At 42.6% G+C, this 24,577-nt stretch overlaps 1 protein-coding gene and 1 long non-coding RNA gene across 2 annotated transcripts in view; one reads left to right on the top strand and one right to left on the bottom strand.

Annotated features, from left to right (window-relative positions):
- The window catches only part of tenm1 (teneurin transmembrane protein 1), a 189,658-nt gene that overhangs the window by 141,703 nt on the left and 23,378 nt on the right, over positions 1-24,577 (bottom strand). The gene's annotated exons all lie outside the window — the stretch shown is intronic.
- Positions 1,713-19,316, top strand: LOC118495888. Its single transcript, XR_004898328.1, has 3 exons — positions 1,713-1,773; positions 12,969-12,973; positions 19,307-19,316. It is a non-coding gene; the product is annotated as an uncharacterized LOC118495888 (long non-coding RNA).

Here is a 24,577-nt window from a genome sequence, read left to right as displayed (position 1 = left end):
TTATTGTGCCCAGCGCTCTAGTGCAGAGTTAATTTCTTATTACAGGAAAGCCTTATAAAATCCATAGAGCCTGACCTCAACAATATCAAACCTGCCTGTCTAACAGAGGAATGTGATTGTTTTAGAGAACATTTAACACTATTGTTGGACCAAGCCCAGCAAAACCACATCATCCACCCCACTCTAAAAATAAAAGCTTAATAATTTCCCCCAGGATAGCTTTTCATCTATCTCGCTTCTTAATTGACTTGCATCAAATTGCCACAAAGTTTATTCCACTGCTGTGCTTCGATGAAATAAATAATTAACCCCATAAAAAGGTCAGTCAACTGAAATTAGAACTCACTACTTTTCGTTCTTCTTTTTTGACGTAATGAGATGGGATCCTGCCCTAGCTGACCATCTGACTTTCTGTAATAATTTTTCTTTGTCTTAACAGAGTTCCTGGCCAAGAGATAACACATTATCTTCATCAGACATTATAAGTTCCAATATGACTCCTCTCATTGGCTGGCTGCTGATGAAGTTGGTGTAAAGTATGGTAATATCGATAATAACAATAGTGACTCTATGATAACGGGGACTAATATTGCTGATGATGGCCCCCGACGATGACATGAAAATAATGTTACTGATAAAAGTGCTGGTGGTGATGAAAATAACAAAGATAATGACGATAGCATCGGTAATAACAGTGGTAACTATGATAATGAAAATAGCAGTGATGGCGCCAAGAACACTGATAATTACGTATGAGACAGCAATTAGAATAAAAACAGCCATTGATTTATCTATGCAGACACGGGATAAACGGTGGGATCTCCATTTTACAAAGTGACACAATCATGTTGTCCAATTAAAGCAAGAAAATACAAATGAAGTAACCAAGTGCTCTGAGAGCTTTTCCCTCTCATACTGAACCCAGTCGATTTTCATACAGAGCCTGATAATTAGCAGCCATGCATCATCTGGCTTTTTCATACCGGAGGACTCACTCAATGTGCGTGCAGCTGTGCATGTGAATTGGTGCGCGCGTGTATGCGTCTACGTGAACGTGTATATCTATGTGCATATTTGTGTAATTGCTTGTTTGTACCCCGATCTTCAAAAACAACTCCGGAGCAACTCCACAATCATGTTTAGGCTGCAGGTGATTCAGAAAGTAGCATTTCCCTGGAGAGGGCGTGAAGCCTCCTGAGTCTAGCTCCTCAGCTCTACAGAAAGAAGCTTACCATCACTCAAACACTTCACTGCAGGGGCCCCGCGCTCAAATTACATTTTCAGAAAAGCACCCTCCTTCGGTCCTGCGCTATTTAAATGATCTGTTAAACTTGTAATTAATCAGGCAATGTTTCGCAGACATAAACTAACCAAACTTTTTAGATCTTAAAGAGCCCCTATTATACTCCTTTTATGCATTATATTTGTACTCTTGGGGTCTACTAGAATAGGTTTACATGTTTTGATGTTAAAAAAAACATATTATGTTCCTTATATTGCCCATTGTTGCAGATTCTTTGCCTGAAACACTATGTCTGAGCTCTTGGTCCGCCTTCCTGAAAAGCCCAGTCTGCTCTGATTGGTCAGCTGGCCCACTCTGTTGTGATTGGTCAACCAAATTCAAACAAGCCGCTGGGCGGGCTGTGCTTGCTCAGGCAGCACCTATGGGCAGCACACATTAAAAACTGGGCTGGCTCCCTCAATTAATGAATCACTAATTGAGGAATTTCAAACACGAATGTGGGCAAGGCGTTTTTAGGCAGTTGAGAATAAGTGCTGTCTGTGCTAGAGAAAGCTCCATTTGGAGTGAAATGTGTTTTTTATAATAAACTAAAACTAAACTATACTTAACACACGAAAATACATAATGGAATCCAAAAAAGCATAATAGGGGATCTTTAATGAATTTTGGCTGCTGTAGCCAAAAGATGTAGCCTATAGTTGGATAGTAGTTAGCTGAGCTCAGCTCATCTCTCCTGAGAGCAGAGCAGTGTCCTGATCCTTCCTGACCTTGTCACTGCTGCAGGGTGCCCGGTCAATGCCACCTGCCATGGAACTGTGCAGGTGTTTGTGTGTGTGTGTGTGTGTGTGTGTGTGTGTGTGTGTGTGTGTGTGTGTGTGCGTTGGTGCATGCATGCATGCTTAAGTATGCACATGAGAATCTGACAGTCTTTGGAGCATGCTCAGTAGTGGCGAGATGTCATGTGATTTAATAGCCTTGGAAGAAATTTGCATTACCAGGAAGAGGGCGTGACAAGGTGTTTGGGACTCAGGAGGCGAAACGCCACAATGGCCATTACGGTGATTAGTGCGCACATTCGTCTTTTACAAGCCTCATGATTCTTTCCCGCCTTCCCCCTCACGCTCTCTCTCTCCTATATATGAACACACACTGCATCTCCCTCAACCCCAAAACAATCACAACAAGCACACACAAAGTATGGCAGAGTTTCGCTTGCACACACATGCATACACTATATTTCCTCTGACTCTGACTCTAAAACAGGAGAAAGTGCCTGGGCTTGACAGCAAACAAAGCAACATGAAGAGAATCCTGGCAGGCTAAAGAGAGAGTAGTATCAAAGCTACAGGAATGCACCACCAGCAGCCCTTTTTTTACTGAGAGAGAGAGAGAGAGAGAGAGAGAGAGAGAGAGAGAGAGAGAGTATTCGCAGTGTTGTAGCAGACCTGAGCTGCTGGTAATTAGAATGGGCTCTGAGGGGAGACAGGCAGTGGAATGAATGCAAATGAATTCACTGGCTCTGCCACTGGGCTCCTCAACCTCACTTTTCATATACCATGCCTTACAGACATGGAGCTACTGACACAAACAGAGCAGGGCCCCACAGTACACACTGAATGACATGACTGTCTGAACATGTCCACACACAAACACGAGTGTGTACAAATATAAAAATATATAGAATCTGTAGGCTTGGGACAAATACGAACCCAACAGTGCACGAGGAAGCATGCACAGATACAAATATACAACCCCACAACACACACACACACACACACACACACACACACACATTACACTTATCCCTGCAAATGCCAGTGTTGCTTGTGAAGAGAGAAAGGGGGTTGAAAAGGCTTGTTTCCTAGCGAACATCCACAGCATGTCCCACAGCGGAATAAACAAACCCTTCTTAATTGGTGTCGATTTGGAATGGAGTGATGATTCATCATGCAGAACTCCCCAGTAGAGTATTGGAAACCCAATCATTTTTAATCTATATGACCTTGACGGAGGGCCAGAGTTAGACTCTAACTCCTTCCACTTGCATTGTCCGACAGACAAAGTCAAGGCATTGTCACTGACTTTACAACTCGTTGGAACTGTAATCCACCAAAGTCAGATCACTTCACTGATTACTCCATCTCAGCTAGCGGCAAATCTTTATGAAGCACTCAATTCTCCACAGCAGTCATAAATCAGGCTACTATAAGCTTTCCGTCTCGATGATGGCACACTAGAGACAGTATTTCCATACCATGCTGCTCCAGTCAATAATTCCTATTCCTATTACATCTACCAGCGCTGCTCCTGACTTAAAGAAGTCCACTACCGGCACTGCTTCACCTCACCTCCAGATCCCCGGTGGTTTGCCATGTGAAACTTTGATCAGTAACTCTGTGGCTCTTCTCAAGGAGAACTTCTCAAGGAGAAGCAGGTCGTCTGTGAAGGGGTTCTGCTCTTTACTAGCTGCTGCTGTAAATGAGCCTAATTAACACATCTTTCTTCTTATCTTAACCAGGCATCCGGGGCCAACTAGAGCCTTATTATAAAGTAGATTATGCATGTAATGTCCCCATTGAGATTACAGTATGGAAAGGGACGCATTTAGAGATTTGTATATATATATATATATATATGCACTGTGCGAAGAGGACAGGACTGTATGAATACGGGAAGACGTGGAGCAGAAAGACTGAGGGGCTGCTTGGTATTCCGACAGGAGCATATAATAGATGGTAGAGGGAGATAGAGCTACAAAGAGAGCACGGAGAGAGAGGGAGAGAATAAGAGGAAAGAGAAGTGTCTTCAGCACCACCTGCAGACTCGACTGGCGGCCATCTTGCGGTCAATGAGGTGAGTGCAGCCACCGCCCCGGGTCAGCTTTAACACAGACCAATGACAAGTCGGCACTTGCCCTCTATTGCAGCAACACCTTGCCGTTCCACTCCACCGATCGCACCTATCACACCGATCACAACGTGCGCACACACGTGCTTACGCACTCTTCGAGCGCTCTCCGTCTGTCTCTCTCTTTCTTTCTCTCTCTCTCTCTCTTACAAAATCACACGCACACACACATCAGGAGAAGCTTAACAAATGTGGGAACAGATGCCCCACATCAGACTGCAGTTGCCCTCTGCTCCCCTGCGTGCCTCCAGAGAGACAGAGGGATACCGTTAACGAAAATAAGACCTCTGCTGTCTCAACACATGCCTACGGTGAACAGGCACACACACACACACACACACACACACACACACACACACACACACACACACACACACAAACGCAGCCATTTGTTAATGTCCATATCATATCAGTATAAAGCTGTAAAGATGCAATCAGAATATATGCTTGAAAGCTACAGTATGTGCTCACCCCTCATCCCACTCAACTCTCCCTCTTTCAACAAAAACACCTCCCACCACCCACTTCTTCATTCTTTCTTTTGTGGACATGATTTCCCTTCATCCATGCTGTCATCGACCTCTATTCACTTATTGAACTTGAGTAGCTTCTTTGACAGGATAGGAAAACAAGACATTTGGTGACCCTCTTGTACTCACTCATTCAACTGAGGCAGAAAACACATTTTTTTTCTTCAATTTTATGTATAAGATCGGGGTGAGTATCCCTCCCTTGCCCACAGTTTGATTTGTACCCGATACAATAAATGATACAGATAAATGTGAAACGCTGCGATGCAAAAAAAAATCGATACAATTTGATTCAGCTGTAAATGTATTATTGATTTGGCTCAGATTCAGGATTTGATAACGTATTAATTTTGAGTAACTAAATTAAAAGACAAATCAATATTTCCTCATTTTAATTTCAAGTATAGAATTAGAAAGTACGTCTACTGCCCCACTAACACAGTAACCATGGGAAGTGATACACTGTGTAACTTTTTAACTAGTCCCAAAGAGGATGGATTTTTCACTTAAATGCTGTCGACTGGTTGTTGTTTACCTCCGTTTCCAGATCAGATACAGATCGGTTACACTTTTAGGAAAAACAAATGATATTGATAAGCAACTGTTTGGACCACATTTTAATTTAGATAAAGCTTCATGCGTGCGTGATTCAATATACAGGGAGGTAAGCATGGTTTAAAAGTCAGTGACATTTACAGAATACTAGCCTATATATAGAGTGCAGTCTATTGAGGAACACTGGCTGTCCGCAGGGTCAGCCAGGAGATCACACTGAATAAACATCAAGACACAAACGCACACACGCACACACACACACACACACACACACACACACACACACACACACACACACACACACACATATAAACAGGAAGTAGTAGCTCATGAGGTTGATGTTTTTGGCCACAAATTAAGTTGCAGCTTTCGTTGGTGGATCAGACATGTAATCATTTAGCTCTCCAGACACTCAGATGGGGGACTGAGGCTGAGGATATGGAGGTGGATCAAAGGTTTAGGGTTGACACTTTGTGTGTTGATCTGACTGGCAGCAAGCTATCATCCCTTATGGTGTCTCCTCTCTATCTGACATGGCCTGGATATCCACTGGTTTCCTGACTTACATGATTAAAGATCTGTCAGCATATAAAAACTGGACCCTTTGGCCGACAGGACAGCTCAGCGCTGACCACTGATCCCGTGACTATGGTCTAATTCTTAAAATACCTCAACGGTCTATTTGGCACACAAATACCTAACTCTGCAAAACTGTCAAGAATATGCAGACGTGTTACAGTGTAATAATCAAATGCAAGATGAAACCTTGCATAGCAATCTCAAAATTAGGAGAGAGGTCAATACGCTATTACTGAGAGAGAGCTAAGTGTGCACTTAAACATAGCCAGGTAGAGGGATAGATTAGATAGCCATTAGCTAACCACACTGACTATTTAGAAGCCACTTGCAGGACACACACTTTAAGGCATTTATAGCTATTAGCATCCATTAACATTTGTGTATAATCATGTGGAATGATGTACGAGGGAGCATCATCTGCAGCAGCAAACATAAGCACAGACAAAATTAAAATCCATCAAGAAGATGATGAAAATTCTGCAGCAGTGGAGCAGAGGGCACAATACAGGTGTCTACATAATGCATACACAATCTCATAAACACCCACAAAAACCAACAATCCACAGCAGGGAGAGACATAAAAAGCCTACCTATATGCACAAAAAAAATTTCATTTTCATTCCGACCACCAACAGTGAAACTGTGACACCACTGCCCTCCACCACACCAATCTCTTTTTCTATCTACAAATGTGACTAAAAGGGCCACTAACCCCTGACACAACAACATAAAAAAGACACAACAACCAGAAAAGAGTGTCAGTGACCTATTCTAAGAGGGTCAGTTTCCCCAGGCTATAAAATCTTAAAAAAGCAAAAGATAATATTCTGCCTTAGCTATGACCACGAAGACAGCGACGAATGGCGAGAGAAGGGGAGGTGAGACAGGACCCCGGCCTTAATGTAGTTTGTAATTGTAAGTGTTGGTCTTTAATAAAAGCCCAGAGTATTTGGTCAGGCTAATAGACTGGGCTCTCTAAATCCTGCCCGCCATGCATTATTCAATAGCCATTAGCTATCGCCTCATCTGGGAAGGCTTTATGAGTCCCATCAACGGCTGGGACCCAGGCTAGGCACACCAGAGGTGTGTGGGGAGGGGTGAGGAGGGGATTAGCTGGGGAGAGAAAAGAGAAAAAGAAGGAGTTGCATATACAGGTATGGAGGGGAAAGGAGGGGGAAGGTAAAGAGGATTCAGAAGCGAAGAATCAAAGAGTAAAAGCTGACGAAAGATGGTCGTGATGTGGGTGAGGGCCTGTGAGATGGAAATGACGACAGGGAGATGAAGAAATGGCTGGATGAAAGCCAAAGGTCATATGATAGTCATATGAAAATGGGAAGAGGTTGATGCAGGGAAATCAGAGGAGAGGTGACCGATGGAAGGTGGCGGGAATGGAGTGAGATGCATGGAAGTAGGTGTGGGAGGCGGGCCACGGGTCAGAGGGAGGCTGGAGAGAGCAACAGAGAAGAAAAGAGCGATGCCAGCCTGAAGTGGCATTTTCTGTTGGCCAGGAACATAAATGTCAGATGCATCCTCCCTCTACCCTCTCAACCTTTCTTCTTTCAATTCCCCTCACCTCCCTCTCAACCTCCCCCTGCTCCTTCCCCTCCACCTCCTGCTGCCCTTCTCATTCTACCCACCTCTACCTTGCCTCTCTCCATCTCCCAAGAGTAGTGCCAGTGGTAATTTTGCTCGCAGAGACGAGGGAAGGCCATGGAACACATGGAGATGCATTCTGCTCAGTTACCATGGTATCACTGGCCAACAGGAATGGTGCCAAGACCAAGACGCGTACGTGCGTTTGTGTGTGCCTGGGTGTGTGCGGGTGTGAGTGTGAGCGCGAGTGTGCGCTCTTGAGTGCATCTACACGTCTGGGTAATGGGTGTTTAGCAGGCCTGCCAGACTTGTCCCATCAGCCACTGCTCTCCCAGACTACCAGGTTCTCCTGACCCTCTGCGGCAGCCCAAGGACACACTCCTGTCTCTCTAATTAAAACACAACCCTGACAAGCACACCGCACACTCACACACCGCACACACCCTGCAGGTCTGCAGCTTAAAATAACCTTAAAAGGAACAAGCAGGGCCATCATTCCCTGCACTCAACACCTCTTCAAAATCCACTCAGTGTTTTCTCACCAGGCGGCTCCCAGGCAGACTGAATCTGCAGGAAGATTTGCAACAACACGCAGCGTCTTCAAATGCAGTGCTCGTTTATTAGAGGAGTCATCAAAGGAGCTGCATTTATTATTGCACGGCCTTTCTGCAACAATAGCGCTGCCGCTCTCTCCTTGAAAATAATTGTCTGCAGAACTATTTGCAACCATCAGAAAGCCACAAAGAGGTTTCTGGAAAACTGTCAGTGTTGCTGTGGTTCTACGAAACAGGCAGTTATTTCAGAAGCGCAATGCTAAGTGTCCAATGCATAAAATATGACTGCACATACAGTACATGAGTGGTAAGTAATGTATCTTGCCATACTTTGAGAATTGGCAATGTCTAACCATTCTAACCACAATTAAGCTTACTGTATGTGTTTGCAAATGTATCATTATGCGTAGCCCACATATCTGAGTCTCTTCTGTTTTTGTTGGCAGCATACAACATTAACATTAATGTTGTGTATTCCCATAAACCGATGCTAAGGCACGATCTTCCTCTATTTACGGAACAAAGATGACTCTTAGGCGTGCATGCTCACTGCATTATGGGTAAGGAAACTAAGACGTGTAGACATCACATGTGGCATGCAGCATTGAGACAGCATCTTCACTTCATCTCCACCAGACAATTTAGAATGTTTACTTCCTCGTTAAGCGCATGAGAGACCCTGATGAAGGAATCCCAGGGAAGCAATGGTGTCCTGTCACTGTGGGTAACCACTGCAGTATGATTTAATGGAACTGTCTGTCAGAAGGCCAAACAACGGCCTGTCAACCAACAAGCAGAGGTAACATACACAAACACACACTCACACAAGCACATGCACACAGTGCAAGAAACACAAAGGAGACGGATTGTCAAAAACTCTCACCTCTCTCTCTTGCTCTCTCTGCCTCCCTCTCTCTCTCTCGCACGCTCACACACACACACACACACACACACACACACACACACACACACACACACACCCACACACACAATCACACAAAATCCAAAAGAAAAAGCACATATGTCCAAAATGGTTCTGGCAAGAGCTAAGACAGGCGGAGACGAACACAGAAGCGCTCAGAGTACATTCAGAGAAATCAACGGTTAGAAAAACTCACATCACCGGCAGCCCCCCTACCAAGAGAGGAGATGAGTGCCAAGGAATTTTTTCGCTGCATCAAGCGGCACAGGTGTTATCAGAGCTGTGTGCAGGAGATCCCGCCAAACAAAGTACTACTGTCATTTCTACAGAAGTAGCAGCGTGGAAATCTACCCAAACAAATGTAATGAATGGTTCACAAAGTATTTAGCAGATTAGGCGGAAAACTCTATGCATGATGGGGGCCCAAATCCAAAGCTCATTACATGTGGCACTGCATTAGGAGCTCACAAGCCAGTATACAGACCTATCCCATGGCTCCAGGCTGATTTCTCTCCTCTGCTACCCAGTGAATGAGGTAGAGAGCAATCACATCGGCCAGGCATCAGGCATCTGCTGTAAAACCTTTTCTCTATTGTATATTTCCACCATCATCCCAAAGTGGCAGGACAGAGAGCTCTGATTAGCATCAAAGCCTTTGATTGCCCCACTCAACAATCAGTGGTGCTCTCCTGTATGATGCCTGTGCACGTGTGTGTGTGTGTGTGAGATTGGTGGGAGAGAGAGAGAGAGAGAGAGAGAGAGAGAGAGAGAGAGAGCGAGAGAGACAGAGAGAGAGAGAGAGGAGAAATCATCCAAAAAAATCATACTCGGTGTATCAAAATTACCCCTGAACATATGTGCATTTGCTTGTGTAAAGCATGCACATGCACTTTAATCCCTAATGTTTCGAGATTAACCTAAATGGTCTTCTAATATGCCGGTCTCTGAAGCCCACCTTTTGATGTTGCACACTGCAGCACCATCCTCTGGTCTGAACAATTCACTCTGGCCCTGAAAATAGGCTGGTTCTTTAAAGAAACCTCTCTCTGTGGCTAAATATGATTAGCTGCAGAGGACATTGTAGCTCTCTCCACAGCTAATACATTTAGTATGGATTGTCTGAGGGGTAAGGATACAGCTAGCGGTGAGATCAATATTCTAAGTCAGAGTCTGTCTGGAGAAGAGGAACCATGCTGGGAGATGGTTAACTGTTCGAAAGCAGCAAATGCTGTCTGGAAGTAGCGAATGCCAGGAATCCCACGGTATTGAACACTTCTTCAAAAGGTAATGCTTAATGCTCAAGCTGGGCGATGGGTTATGTTGATTGTCTGCATCAGGCAAGGAGCTTGTTGAAGATTTGTTGTGGATATGTCTGAGGATAAGAGATTATATAAGTCAAATTTGGATGATTCCTTATGGTCTACAGTGCACCACTTAAGACCAAAGCCCTGTAGGGCAGATGTCAAAGTGGTGCTCTAAATAGAGAATAGGGTGTCCTTTGAGATAGAGGGGGAAAAGGACCCAGATTTAAGTGGCTTCATTTGCATGCGTGAATCCCTCACTTAAGCCCATTTGAATCGCACACACGGGCAGCCACAGACACAAACGGACATGCGCGCACCCTCACACAAATTTTCCCAGGCAGGCACACAAATACACACACTTAGCACAGACACATTCTTCCCTCTTTTCCTAGAGTCAGAGGACATTAGCACCGCATCTATTTCTGGAGGCCCATTAAGGCCGTAAAACATTTAAGATCCACACAGAGTGATTCTGACTGTCAGAATGACCCGTTATTTCCCCATTTCTCCTGCTCATGTAAAAAAAGCTGACACAAAGCTTGTGACAGAAACATGTATTTGGTGCCGTTCCGGATTCGGCTGAGTGGGCTGGCACGCTGAGTGGATGGGTGGTGAGGGAGGAAGTGGGGTTGAGAAGAGTTAGTAGGTGGGGGGGGGGTTGCAGTTGTTCGCTCGCCAAATGGGTCCATTTTCCTGAAATGTGAAGCCTGCACTTTCCTGACACGCTATAATAAATCTATCAATTGTGTGTGTGTGTGGCGGGGGGGTGTTATGTGTATGTGCGTCATGCATGAAGAGGAAATTGGTGACATCTAAATAGGAAATATCCCCTTCCTTTCCCCTCTATAGATGTGACAGTCACAGTAACAGCTAACAGCTCGGCTCACCATAACACAGGGTGGCATATGCCTTATAATGGAAATGCATTGTACCAATGAGGTACAAACAAGAACTCACATGTATGCATAAGTACACGCATATGTGCACACACATAGAAGCTGAAGTGGGATGGGTAGGCAACCTTGTCTGCCTCCCATCTCAAATCTATACATAAATATATCATTTGCTGTCCACTGAGAACTAAATCTATGAAAGCAGCAATGCTAGGCTACTTTAATGTGAAATGACAGGCTTCTAGGCAGCTCTTAGAAGCCTAACAAGACTGAATAGCCTCTATTTCCAGAGGGGGAGTGCAGAATGTTAGCTTTACTATATATATACTTCATTATTGCACACAACAGTGAACTCCCTCAGCCATTGTTTCATCCACCTCCCATCCGGTCACACATACAGAATGTGTGAAAAATAATTTGTTTTGATCCTTGCTAAGCAATTACTTGTTGCTTAATGTATTTGTACATTTTTAATTCTTCACAGTTTACATTTATGTATACTGTTTCATTGGAGCCCTGAAATGCTAAATTATTCGTCATGGATGACGAATAATGGCGAAGGATTACCTTTAATGAAGAAGTCATAGATTGTATTACATAAAGGGCGATAATAGTTCAATCAATGACAGATAAACAAAGGCTTTTACTGTCTCAGTGTATTAATGTTTTATATAGGGCTGTCAAACAATAAAAAATTTTAATCGTGATTAATCGCTTAAGTTCTATAGTTAATCGCGATTAATCGCATATTTTATCACACGATTAAAATTCTATTATTTTGCATTTCAGAACAGTTTTTAAGTACATATTAACATCTTAGCATCACGTCAACCCTTAATCGCATTGTGATTAACGCGTTAACGCTGACAGCCCTAGTTTTATATTAGAAATTTTAGTACAAAAAATACATCATTTTAGATAATAGCATTTAATGACTTTACATGAGCACTTAATGTAATGTGAAAAGTGTAGAAAATACAGAATACAATATTTACAAAGACTTGCAGCTATCATCTTTATGTTGGTGTGGATTGCTGGGAATAATGTTTGCTGTGTGGGGATCTACCTCTGTGTTTTCCGAGCTGATCTAATTTATGGGACATTGGCTGGACAGTTAAACTAGAGAGGCCTCAAATTATTTTTGGGGATTTATAACAGCATTAAGAGTGAAATAATCCAGACAATGAAGCTTTTTGTTAATGCTTGACTTGGCTGCCCTTTGTGTCACGTTCTCCATTCTTTCTGCAATTTTATTCACTATAATTAATATCTTAAGACAGGTAAGAATACAGAATTCTTTATCAAGAGATGCCATTATGTTTATCTTTTATATATGAGTTATTATTTCCCAAGAAAACTTATTTTACCCTCTATTTATAAGGTATTTACTGCTATGGACAATATGTTATCTCCAAGGTTTGGCCTACACTTTGGCCAACATTGATCCACACCTTGGTTTTCCCTCATATCTTCCTATGACTTCTCTTCGCTCTCTGAAAAAAAAGAGCACAAAAGCTTTTCCCTGGAGCACTACCCTATACAGTTACAACTCTACTATTTCTTGTAAGTCATTTGTTGTACTTTCAAATGTACAATTGTGTCCCAAGTGACTGCAATGAACTTTTCAAAAAAACATGTCACAAAATTGAGACAACACTGTGATACACTTTTTCCAATATGCAATGGACTTCCTCTACAATCCAGCTCCCACTGTTGACCTGGGGACGGAGTAGACAAACCACATGCTTCTCATTGATATAGCGCTACTTTTAATACCATCCCATCCCCTCCACACCCCAACCCCATCACACAGGTGACCCAGTAGCCAGTAGGAGTTGCTGACAAGAACACGATCCCACACTGGCTTCCCACCAACAAACATTGTCAGTTATAGTTTGATGGTGTGTTCAGCAAAGCCAGAAGCCCTGCAGCAGTCTCCATGGGCAAGTGCTTGATCCCTCTGGGCCTCTCAGTGTGGCACCTTAACCGGCTCACTATTGATTTTCTGTAGGCGACGCAATTACAATTCTGATTATACATTACATGTAAAGAGGTGACTGGTCAGCAATAGCACATTGTCACATAAGGAAATCTGATCAGCACACACTCTTCAAGGTGGTCGTTCGCAGCCAGCAGAAAACAGCAATACTCTAATAATTTGAATTTCAGAAAACCTCACTGAAACGTTTTGCATCACGTTGCTGAATGGAAACAGGACTATACCTGCTCCATGCTGGAAGGTTGCTGCTGTTTCTTAAATTCAGGCTGAACTGGCACCACATGTTCACCTTTACCTATCAGAAAAGTCTTTATGGTGGATCAAAAGGGTATGTATCAAGTCTCATGAGGGCGCCTGTTAAAAACAAAGTTCTTATTGATAAAAAAAACCCACTCTTTCCATATGAGTGTGTTCAGTTTTCATGTATTGACTGTGAAAATGAATTTCCTCACTGAGGATAATGAACTATCTGTCCACTTTACTAAGGTGAAGGGTTGTACGTCCTTTTGTCAATAATATTCGTGTAGATGTGTTTTCTCAGTCCGCCTACTGCAGCACCGGGGACTAGTCAATATCCCACAATGCACCTCTGACCTGTGGGCAAACCTGCCTCACTCTTCCTTTCAACTTCTGATGGTCATTGATTTTCTAGCATGTCCCACTCATATATAAATGTTGCAATTGAGGAGATGTGAACAGGAATGTATTTTAAGTACAGATTAGGGGCTTTTAGTAGATCAGAAAATAGAAAGGAATATTGCAGCTAACTCGCAGACATGGAAGCCTAAAAAGCATTGTAGCATCCTAAAAAAAAGACGAAAGGAAGAATCTGTTGCCGTTGTTATTGTTCTCCTGATCACAACATACACTGTGTAAGTGTGAAGAGTGTTAACTATGGATGCATGATATGTGAGGTGCTATTCTAGGGTGAAAATGTGTGTGTATTAGTGAGAGAAGGCAGTATCTAGGTCTTTGTGATGAATCTGTTTCAGTGGCAAGCAAGGTGCTGCGAGCAGCATGCCGTCTGTTAATTCACATTCGCTGCGGGTGGTTAGTCTGTGGCTGATGATACCAGGAGGTGTTGAGAAATGGAGGGACAGAGGAAAGAGAGGCTTGACAAATGAACAAAAGTTATATGTGCAGGGATGATACCTTATGTCAACCGTCTGCAAAACAAAATGTAAGTATAACTACTATAACTGGAGCTCCCTGGCATTCACTTAAGAAGCCCTGGAGGCTGCACCCAGTAAATAATTGCACAAGAACATACGCTTCAAAATTGCAGTGTACACTACGGCGTGAAAAGAATCTGCTTTATGATAGAAATATTTCAGATCAACGTGCTGGAGTGTAAAGCCACTCCATGCTTGTATGAGTAAAATTAGCTGAAGCAGCAATCTCAGATGGAGAGGTTTTGATCTCTGAGCCATCATGTTGTCATTAAAGTATTAACTGATGATTGCAGCCGTGTTTATTTCAGCAACAATTATTACCCGTGTTACATCCGCACAATCATAACCTTCGTCTGTGATAAACCTTCCCACACAGAGTTGCCTCTCATGGCCATACATTGGTCATGAGTACATTAATCTATAGATTTCTCTCTCTCCCTGTTTTCCCTCTTTGCCTCTGGCCTAACATTACCAGCAATCGTGTATCAGCCTGCATTCATTCCACTAATGTAGCACACACTGTCACCCCGCTCCTTCTACCTCCCGCTGCCTGAGATATCAGGGGAAATCCATTCATCTAAGACGGTCCAAATGCAAATAACTATTGCATAACCCCCACCTACTAATGATCACAAAAATAAGTAGAATGGCCCTGGGCTCTAATGACAAGAGGATGTAGTTAGTCCAAACCAGGAAGATTGATATGTTATTGCTATTTGGATCACTTTGTGTTGTACAGGTTGAAATACAGCTCCAAAACGAGTTTATAGTTGTTGCAACCCCTCTGTTTCCTGTCCTGTAAAGCAGAAAGAACATATACTGCTACATCACCTACATGACATGAATCAGGCATGAAAGCATAATGGTGAGGATTTGACTGAGGGCAACCGGGAGCAAGGACAGACATATGAGATATTACTCTCATTCATTCTTCCTCCCTCTGTTTCCTCCACCCTGTTTGTGAGCTGACCCATCTCTGGTGCTGACCCAAAAAGACTAGAAAGAAGAACCGCATCCACCTATTGCCAGCCACATACCCCATTATCTTTCTCTTGCTTTGCAGCTACGAGGGTGCACGGCTCATGCTTCCTGAGATGATCATCTCTCAACACATATCACAGGCTAGACTCATTTCTGCCTATTCCCAAATCGTACAGGGATCTTTCTTCACTCAGGCAGGGCTGCAGTCTTTCCCTTTATTCCATCATAGATAGACAAAACCATAGATGAATGTAGCTCGAATGTAACACCAGCTCCTACAGGGAGGGAGGCAGACCTTATGAATTGGTGGAGCATATCCACTCGGTCTACAGATCTGTAGTTTCTTGAACAGATTATAATACACACCGAGGTTCCAGATGGACAAAAGGGAAATCGGCTTACAGTGACAGGCGGTCTTGCTCATCTTCATGCTTGGTCATGTATGCTGCTTATTATTTTTTACTCAAAATTAACTAAATTAATCAACGAAATTGACCATTCGCTTAACCCCTGCCACGGACAATAATTGCCCAATCATAGTTTAGCAACCGTAACTATGCACATAAGGCATGGAACTGTAGTAAGAGCGGTACTCAGTGTTTGCAGGGTCATGTAATTTATTGGCCTTCCCGAAACCAAAAACACAAGAGCAAAAGTAAAATAGTTTAAGCAGTTTGTCGGCTCTAATATAAGCTTCAAACGTTAGCATGTCTGGCTAGCTTACTACCTACCGTAGTAGCCTAACCCTGTGTTACTACCAAGCAGGGGTGGTACTTAAGTCCGATCTCGAGTCCACATGAAGTCTTGCACTTGTCTTGGTCTTGTGCCTAGTTGGAGAATTGTCTTTGACTCGACTGTTGAGAACTGGTCAAGTTGTTCCTGGCTGCTGATTCGGAATCAGTTGTACAGAACGTTGTCGAAATTCTATGCATTGATTAGTTTGATGTTAAAAGATAGATAATTCTTGTTTCTGGATGCATCGTAACTCCTAAATCACTGTATTAGCATTGGAAAGACACTATTGCCTATTATGGTCTTGAACAGGACTGGATTTGCTCTGGACTGAAATGATGAGTTTTTTTTTTTTACACATGACAAGGATGGGTAAAAGTCCCATGTTGACCCACCCCCCAGTGCCCGACCTCCTGCTCACGCAGACTTTGAGACAGGGCTGTGCTCCTAATTGACTTTCCATTGGCATTGTTTCCTTGGTACCAGCACCTCATAATGTGGTGTTAAGAGGTCCTGGTCATTTGTCATTTCAGCCAGCAAAATCCCACCTTCCCTGTCAATCCACTGTCACTCTGAAATAAAGGGAAAAAATCCCCCAAAAATAATCTTGAAAAAAAGAAATGGGAAGCCTGCTGTTGTCTATTTCTGTCTGAAATCAACCATCATCGTGCTGAATATCTGCCACTGTTTTTATTATAAACTATTATGTTTCATGCATAAATGAAAAGCTTGATGGGTATCCTAAGGGGGATGGGGTTATCCTCCTGGAGCAAAAGTGCACATAACTTCAACCAGCCCACATTAAAAGAAGGCTATTACAAAGGCTGCAGTACATAAACACAGGCCATCCCTTGAGCTATATTAAGATCATTCATTCATGATATACCTCACAACTACTTCCACCACCTCCTCATTTACCTGAATTTGATTATGCTCTTTTCTTGCTTTCCTTTTCTAATGATTGCTTGCCATTTCTTTTATTACTACGCTACTTGCAATCATGATGATTCATGTGGATTTCATTTGCTGTTTAAATACAATAGAATAGAAACACTTTATTGTCATTGTTCAGACTACAATACAGTTTGCACTTATTCCATAGTCAGCTTAAAATGTAAGGTTTAATGTAAATATTTGCCTGCATGTGTTTTTTCTACATCTTGTTCTACCTAGTCTCTTGAATGTTATGTGTGTACGTATGTGTGTGTGTGTGTGTGTGTGTGTGTGTGTATGTGTGTGTGTGTGTGTGTGTGTGTGTGTGTGTGTGTGTGTGTATGTGTGTGTGTATGTGTGTGTGTGTGTGTGTGTGTGTGTGTGTGTGTGTGTGTGTGTGTGTGTGTGTGTGTGTGTAGTATTGGCCCCAGCGTGCACTGCATATTATCCACCTTGGCCAGACTCACTGCACCGGCTGGTGTTGATCTGATTCAGCTAGTACACACACAATGGAAAAAAACATCTGTTTGGAACAAACACACACTCACACACAGACATGAATACAAAGTGCCCGCTCACTTGGAAACACATTGACACAGACAAATACATTGTGCACATCCATTCGCGCGCACACACACACACACACACACACACACACACACACACACTGCATATGCACACACATAAACACTATCTGGAAATGGCATCGGGCATCTGTTTGGACAGTGCTACGCATTCAGTTTTTGTGAAACACTGGCAAGAGCCCTGCATTGGCCATGAGAAGCTTTTCTACAGCAGCAGGGTGACCGGGTGACCGAGCAGCCGTCCAATTGTCTGCTCGCCTCATCCACACACACATCCACATGCACACACGCTTTCAACCGCAGCCACTGCAATGGAAATTCAGTACCACCCCCTACCCCCTGACACCACCACCACTCCCTTTTCCCAAGTCACCCATAAAAATGCTCATGCTTTTAGCGGCATTTAGAAGCATTTTAAGAAGCTATTTATTTAACAGCATGATTATCTATCTGGTGTTGGGGTGATCTATCTAGCAAAGTGATTGGGTGCACTATTAACACCATTTTCTTCTGGCACAGGTGGAAGCTGTTCAGAGGACAGGGGGAAAAAAGAAAGAAGACTCTACTATTTGACGTATTTGTGATATTTCCCAAATGTACACATTGCAATCCTCGCCAGAGTATGACAGCATATAAATGAATCTTTAGCCCAAGTAGAAAGTGGTCAATCAAACTTGCTATGATGAGCACCAGTGGGCACACACATATCAGCATCCTGATAGCATCCAGCAACATCCGCTTTCAAAAAATAAAATGCTATAAATAAACATAGCCTGCTTGAATGTTGAGGGCCTTGGGATAATTCCATTTACTGTAAATATGAAGGTGATGTCTTATGCCAATCTGTCATGTCTCATCTTAACAAATGTATCTCTTCAGGCCGGTTTAGCGTTTAGCATGAACATACATCACATCAATGTCACTTGACAAAAGCATACCATTTGTATTGCAGACAGCTTGGATGCAGCCAATGTGTGTAAATCTGTGGTGTGTGTGTGTGTGTGTGTGTGTGTGTGCGGGGGAGAGAGGGAGAGACAGAAACAGAGGAAAATAAACAGAAACAGAGAAAGAGAAAGGGAGAGAGGACTCTAAGGCAGAGAGAGTAAAGCCAAGGCCTGGAGGAGTTTTTTAGGTATTTACATATGCAGATTCTGGTCACCCCAGATCCCTACCCTCATCAAGAGAAACCAATTAAAACTCTCTTCATTTAATGTTTACCTTAATTAACCGTAACAATAAATGGCTTTCCAAAGTCCTGTTGTGGCTTTTTCAATTAAAAGCTGCCTGTGACAAAGGTTACAATCCAATTCTATAAATCATACAGACAATTCTCGAGTGAGTGGAAGAAGTCCATCCCAGGGCAAAGTGAACGAGTGAAATAGGTTCATATATCACCTTTTCATTTCATTTCATTTTGGTTTGAGTCAACCCATAACTCACTAAAAAAAGTTATTCTCTTTTTTTTTTCGTGTGCAGAAGTTTGTACACGACTGAACACTTGCACGACTCTGTGTTCATGTATGCGCACACATGGTCATGTGTTTGCGCAGGTGTCCAGCCGTCCAACCAGCAGCACTCGTACTGGTCAGCAGATTGTTGGGTGAGACCCAGTGGACCATTAGCTGTCCGTAGCTGCCAGGGCTGAGAGCTGATAATGACAGGTGGTGTACACACCCTGGAGGTCTGACAGGCTCAGGGCACCGTGCCATGTAACAACAGCCTTTACTACTGGCACCATGGCTGTGAAGGCAGCCTTTAACACTGGCACAGACACAGCAATGGCAGAAGTTTCCCTGGCAGTAACACGACGGCTGCGTCAGAGGAGCAGCTATTACTACAAGCAGTTAAACTAAAATGGCAGCGACTGTTAATGGCGGGGAAACCACTATGCTGCCATTACTATCACTGATATCCTCTTGGCAAATGCATTCAAATCCCTATGCAGGCTCAGATGACAATTCTGATTATCAGAATAACAATGAACCTGTAGGTTTGCTATTTAGATTAGCTTTTTTTCTCAGCAGAAGCCTGCTCCGCGACAGGTCCCATTCATCTGCACAGAGGATGGTATTGTGCAGGATAAAAAGGTCTTGATTGGCTTTTCTTTTCCTTTCTCGGTCATTGTTCAATTAGGCTTTCTAGGTGCCCATTCATAGAATCAGGCATCTTTTCTCTATGCCTGCACTGCGACACCGTAGTTAAACTAAAAATTAGGTTTTTCTTTTTTAAATACAAATTAAATTTTCTCCACCCCTCCATGGCAACCATTTCCTTGTCAATCCAGCTGTGTTGTGGCTGCATTTTCTACCACCCCTTTAAAATAATATACCCCACTGACCCCTCGCACCCACAGAACACAAAACAGCACGAGCATATGTGGGCATCTGAGTGTGTGTGTGTCCATACAGTACAGGCACCCTTGTGTCCTCCGCCCCCTCTCAGCCTCTCTCCCCCAGTGCAGAACACTCTGATTTGCACTAATCTCTCGGTACACTCTCAGGGCTATTGTTCCTTTCTGCTGTGAGCTTATTCATGTGCCACTCACCATGCTCTCCTCTTATTTTAATACTGCAACAGTGCTGGGAGCTAAAAACTGTTTTAAACCAGCTTATTCGACTGTTTATAAAAAAAAAAATCAGCTCGCCTCTCACCTCCGCTGCTGTGTAGGTGATCGGGGAGTTGTGCGGGATATGGCCGCTTATTAAAATAGCAAGTAGCGGCTGGACTCTGTGATGTTTCTATCACACAGTTTATGTATACAGACAGCCTGTAGGCAGCCGGTGGACAACGCAAGATGAAAGCCACGGTTGATGTTCTGATTTGATGACTGTTGCCATGGCAGCTAGATGAGGATTGAGGAGGGGTGTAAGCATTCAGAGAGACAGAACATACAATTATTATAATACTCTCTCTCTCTCTCTCTCTCTCTCTCTCTCTCTCTCACACACACACACACACACACACACACACACACACACACACACGTGTAACTCCCCATCAACCAGCAGTATGGTCCAGTAGGTCTTATTTTGGACCAGTGAGCTGTAAAGGTCCATCATTAGAACAACAGGGTGGGGTCCAACATTCTGACAGCTTGTCATGAGCAGAAGCCTGCATGGCTAACTATGTGATGAGACTGCTATTAAAGATAGGACCAAAAACACACACACTGCTCTCTTGCTACAATACGGCACCTGGTGGATTCATGGTAGCTCTTCAGCCTCTCCTGGATAGCTCAACAGGCGGTTCAATAAAATTGGTTTCTGGCTCCAGCGGATGTGTTTATAGCGTTTCCTCTGGCCAAGCATGGCACCAGGGTTAAGTTGATCATCTCTCACTCTGGTAAAATAGCCAGGGGAGTCTGTGTACCACTAGATCAACTCTACAACTTAAAGACCCTAAATGTTACAGCTCAGATGATCGATATGGCACTGAGCAATGTTCTTTACGAGCTAATAGACAAATCCATTCCTGCAAAACCCCTTGGGCTTTGGGAAGGCAAGAGGGAAGTTAGAGTACATGGCTGTTTTTGCCTGGTGTTGCCACTTAGACCTCTGCTTGCATGCACACACAAAAAGGAAAGGTTAGAGGAAATACAAGAATGCAGCTCTGCGTCTGTGCATGTCCATATATGTGGTTGTATAGGCACATCTGCAGATGTCTCCATCTCTGAGGGTATTGTAGATTCCTGATTCCGCTGAGGAAAAGCTGCCAAAAGGAGATTTGTGTCTTCCAACATCAGAAGGAGGAAAAACACATAAAACCCATTTGATTCACGTTGTTTAAATGCTCTTATCTGACACTTTTGGATAAGGGAGCTTACATTAAACATTTGTAATTCCCTCACTATCTAATTAAAAGTCCAGATTGCCTAATACATGTCAGAATTGCATCATAAAGTAGAGAGATCCTGAAATTCTGATTCCCACCTGAAATCTGATTCTGTGAAACACCTGTTGCTATTTCACCAGATTCCATCAGTTTATCTAAATAGTATTCCAAATGTAGCTCTAACACATATCAAATGACTGCTCGCTTAAATTAAAATCAGTATAAAAGCTAAACCTCGCCAGGATTTTCTGATGATGGCTCTCTAATATCCGGTGCAATGTCTTTACTTGCCAGCGAGCCTCTCTGTCTTCCTATCTACTCTCTGCCCTCCCTTTGTCTTTCTTTGTGCCGTATGCTTGCTCATTAAACCGTAAGGTCAGTTTTTCACTCCACTCTCCCACCCTTTGTCTTCACGCCCTTGCTAACCTTTTGCAACACTTACTTGAACACAGCTTGGCCAAACTTGACTGCAAAACTTTGGTACATCATTATAAAAATAATGGACCGTGTTTATAAAAGATACGAGGGTCCTCTATGACATTGTGCGGTCTCCAGGCCCCCATGTAACATTTATGTTTAAGGTAACATTCATGCTTGTCTTATTTCAAGGCAAGGACAACAGCTACATTGTGAAAAAAAATATTCTAAATGACTTCATTTGAAGGTCTAATAGCAGCAATCTATTTTGGGGCAATATGCCTCATCTAGTGTTGGTAAGACCTGGCAGGCATCTGTACTCTTTTACAGAGTAACATTCACACTCATTCAAGGCAGAAAATATTTGTTTTGCATATCCTTCATTCATTGGAAATTACTGAGGAAAGATGTGAAAAAAGCCCTCAGGCCCATTTCTTTAGGTGAGCGTTACTACATTTTGTGCAAAAGCAGTTGGAAAACATTGCACTGAAAACATTTCAAAAATTCGAACAAATGAGGATTTGTGAATGGGGATGTTATCCTCTCAAGTGCTTTGTACATTTGTCTTTATACTGTCATAAAAAATTAGCAAATGTATATCAGAATTTCCCAGAGGATTTTTCTTTATGTCTTCACATTACTTGTTTTGTCCAACCAACAGTCCAAATCCCAAATCTTTTCAATTTACAGTAAAAAAAACAGCAGATTTTAAGATTTAACTAGCAAATTGTTGGCAAGATTGCATACATCCTGGACAGTTCCACTGTTGAAAAATTCATATCTAACACAGGAACAAAGGAATTAATATTCAAAAGAAAATTATTTGAGAAATGAGTGAGCTCAAATTGAATTCAAGAGGCACAAGCTGTCAAGTGTAAATACATTCATGTCTGATGACAATTAACAAGGAAGGGACTTGCATTTCTGTTCAAATTAACTTTGTCTCCATTGGTGTTGGATCACATTGTAGGGTTTTAATATTTATTTTGCAACATCCTGCTTTGAAATATTCATCTACTATCAGCCTGCTGAAAAGAGAATCAAGATAACACCAAATTAAAACTGAATACTAGTGCATTCATTCATATTTGTAATGTTTAATGCTGATTTATGTCATTGTGTCCTGCTTTGTTTGCATGTTTGTTTGTACCTATAGTAATTATACAGTGTCACTGCCCGGTCAGATCAACAGATGTGGGCTAACCTGTCTTGATGCAGAGGGATTACACCCATACAAAACCACTTTCAAAAAGCTTGATTGCTAATTCAGGAACTATAAATGTTTGAGGCAATTTGAAAACCAATTTTCTTCAAACCATTATCTGCAGTGTACTGTATATGGCGGAAATGGAACACTCAAACCTTTCTAGTGTATTCATTTAGCACTGGGATCAGACAGTTATAAGGAAGTTGTCAAGTTTTTAAAACAAAATAATGGACGTCCTGCGGCCAATCAGAATCAAGTGCTTACTCAGGCCACGGTAATTACAGAGATATTTGCCTTTTAGCACAGAAAGTTATCTACCATAATGAGTGATAGAGCCTTTCATTGGACGGTTGTTTGCAGTTGCCTTCAAACCATTTCAGCTCGGAGGACGATGTATGAAAAGTGCAGTCATGTAAAAACCAGGAGGCTGTCTGCTATGCCAATGTGTCAGTCCCAAAAGTGGAGGGAAAAAAAAGATAAACTAAAAAGAGAGACAAAAGCCTTGAGTAAATCTGCAACTGATTAAACTCATGAAAAAGCGGCCAATTCATTAGCATCTCATTATTAGGACAGTGTTGTAACCCAGATAATAAAGCTATGTAGCTTTTAAAAAATCATTCCACACTGCAGCAATGACGCCAAATCTCTCTCTCTCTCTCTGTCTCTCTCTCTCTCTCTCTCTCTCTCTCTCTCTCTCTCTCTCTGTCTCTCTCTCTGTCTTTCTCTCTCTCTCTCTCTCTCTCTCTCTCTCTCTCTCTCTCTCTCTCTCTCTCTCTCTCTCTCTCTCTCTCTGTCTCTCTCATCAGCCCTCCTCTTCCCTTTCTCTCAGCATTTATTTCCATTTTGCACTTCAATCATTGTCATTGCAAATAAAGAATTTGAATATAGGAATAGTTTGACATTTAGAGAATTGCAGTACACGTATTTGCTTTCTTTGTGAGAGTTAATCAATTCCACTCTCATGTATGTACGTTAAATATGTAGCGAAAGCAAGGAGATAATTAGCCTAGCTTAGCATTAAGAACTGGGCTCTCTCTCCATAGTTCAAAAATATGGCTACCAACACCTCTGAAGCTTGCTAATTTGCACCAAACATTTTGTTGAATTTGAACAGAAACGGTGCTGTAAAAAAAAATTGCCACAGTGACTTCTTGAAATCTTGTTGTCACAGCGAGGTTGCCAGACAACTACAGGGGATGCTACACAGAGGTGCTGGGCGGATGGATAAACTGCTGTTCCTAAAGAGATAATTATACCACGCAACTTCCTCTAGAACCATAAATTGTCATCTTTACATTTCACGTCTGTGTACAGATTAAACAAACAAGATACAACTAGCTAGTGAGGTTAGCTAATGTCTCCCTTCCTCCATTCGTTATGCTAATATGCTAATCACCTCCGAGCTCTCCATACATTACAGACAGACATGAGAGTGGTAGCCTATCGATTTTCTCATCTAACTCTCGCCAAGAATATTTTCAAAAATGTAGAACTATTCCTTCAGTATTTAGCATTGCAACAGTAGCAGCATTTGTGTGTGTCTCCACTTATATACACACTAAATGGTAAATGGACTGCATTTATATAGCACTTTACAATTTTGCCTCTCATTCACCCATTCACACACACATTCATACACCG

The sequence above is a fragment of the Sander lucioperca genome, chromosome 1, assembly GCF_008315115.2.
Source record: "Sander lucioperca isolate FBNREF2018 chromosome 1, SLUC_FBN_1.2, whole genome shotgun sequence".
NCBI classification, from domain to species: Eukaryota; Metazoa; Chordata; class Actinopteri; order Perciformes; family Percidae; genus Sander; species Sander lucioperca.
The sequence above is the reverse complement of the archived record's forward strand: the minus strand, read 5'-3'. Positions and strand labels throughout refer to the sequence as shown.